Raw genomic sequence first — 2,309 nt, 5'->3', positions numbered from 1 at the left:
CTTCTCCTCGTTTATACGATTTCTCGTATTGGGTGGTACTTGCGCTCTATTGTGTTTACTTGCCTTTATAGACTTATGGTTTCTTCGAGTTTGCTACTGCACCAATATTATTACAATAAATTGTAATAATCTTTGGACAAACCAGAAATCATATCTAAGTCTATCTTGAGGTTATTGAGTCATTCAGCTTTTATGGCTACCTCAGAGGCTTGCCATATATTAAACTTCTATGGTGGAGTCCAGAAAAACACCTATGCTTATCACTCTTCCATAGTTATGACTTTACCTCCTAAAGTAAACACAAAACCCCGAGGTTGACTTATTATTGTCCCTATCCGATTGGAAGTCAAAATCCATGCAACCCACAAGGACCAAATTAACTGCCTTGTAAGCTAGCATATAATCTCTAGTGCATCTAAGGTACTTCAATATATGCTTTACTGCAGTCCACTGTCCTTGTCCAGAGTTACTTTGATATCTGCCAACTATGCCCTTGGCAAAACAGATTTCTTATCTCGTGCATAGCATTCATTAGGCTTCCGACAGCCGAAGCATAAAGAACTGCCTTTATTTCCTTTATCTCCTTTAATGTCTACAGAGACATATCTTTAGATAAAGTTACTCCATCCTGAAAAGGTAAGAAACCTTTCTTGGAGTTTTGCATGCTTTAAAACGAGCAAGGATTTTTCCGATGTATGAAGCTTGGGATAAGTAAAATATTCTTTTCTTGCGATCCCTTATTACTTTGATCTCAAGAATATATACATTCTCCCAAGTCCTTTATATCTAATTGTTTGGACAACCATACCCTTACTTCTGACAACATTTTGATATTGTTTCCAACTACCAAAAATGTTATCTACGTATAGTACAAGAAATACCACCACGCTTCCATCACACCTTTTGTATACACAAGACTTATCCGGTTACTAAATAAATCCATAGGTCTGAATTACTTTGATAAACCGGATGTTCCAAGACCTTGAAGCTTTGCCTCAGTCCATAGACTGATTGAGCTTTACACAAGATGCTCTTAGCCCTTTGCAATGAACCCTTCTGGTTGCTTTATATGGATGCTTTCTTCAAGACTTCCATTAAGGAATGCTGTCTTGACATCCACTTGCCAAATAGATAAAAGAATCTGGATAGACTTAAGCATGGCTACCAGTGGAAAAAGTTTCCTTTTTCATCAAGCCTTGCTTTCAAAGTTTCTACCTTCCTGTCTATCCCTCTTTTCCTATTATAGACCTTTTACACCCAAAGGCTTTTACACCACTTGGTGGTTCTACAAGCTTCCAGATTTTATTAGAATACATATATTCTAATTCTATTATTCATTACTCTTTGCCAAGATGCTGCATATTTATCTTGGAGTGCTTCGTCATATGTCCGGAGATCAGGTTTATGTCCTTCAGGGATCGAGTCCAAAAACTCTCCCAAAACATGAACCTATTTAGGTTGCCTAACAACCCTCCCACTATGACAAGACACTTTATGTAATTGTGTATCATTTGTGATACGTGTTACAGTTTTCTTGTGGTATCTCATCTTGTACAGTTGGTACTAGGCTAGACATGTCCTTTATTATTTCCTTAAGAACAAATTTACTTATGAGCACGTGGTTCATTATATAGTCCTTTTCTAAAAATCAGTCATTGATGCTAACAATGACCTTCTGATTTTTAAGACTATAAACCTACTTTTGTTTATCTAGAATAACTTACAAACAAGTGAACTCCTATCCAACTTATCATTGTCTCTCTTTAACATATGTGCTGGATTACCCGAATCCGAATATGCTTCAAAATATGTTTTCACCTATTCAGCAATTCTATATGAGTAGAGAGTTCTTAACTTGGAAGGTACTATGTTCACTTTCGTTTTCAGAGTTTATCCTTAAAACAAATTTGGTAATTTTCTGAATAACTCATCATCTATCTAATTATTCCATAAGAGTCCTTTACCTTCTTTCTACTACACCATTCTGTTGGGGTGTACCAGATGCAGTTAGTTGGGATTGAAATCTAACTTCTGATAAGTGACTCCTAAAATCTCTCAAGAGGTACTTGCCACTACGATCTTCCATAGTGACTTTTTACTTTAACATTTCTCCGCATCAACCTTGTATTCTTTGAACTAATCAAAGTACTTAGTCTTGCGGTACATTAAGTAAATTTATTTGTATCTTGAATAGTTGTCTATTAAATAGACAAAATATTCAATACTACCTCTTGTCTGGATAGTCACACAAATCAGAATGAACCGTTTTCAATATATCTTTGACTCCATACCCCTTGAACTTAAAAGCT

Source organism: Zingiber officinale, chromosome 7B (assembly GCF_018446385.1).
Source record: "Zingiber officinale cultivar Zhangliang chromosome 7B, Zo_v1.1, whole genome shotgun sequence".
NCBI classification, from domain to species: Eukaryota; Viridiplantae; Streptophyta; class Magnoliopsida; order Zingiberales; family Zingiberaceae; genus Zingiber; species Zingiber officinale.
The sequence above is the reverse complement of the archived record's forward strand: the minus strand, read 5'-3'. Positions refer to the sequence as shown.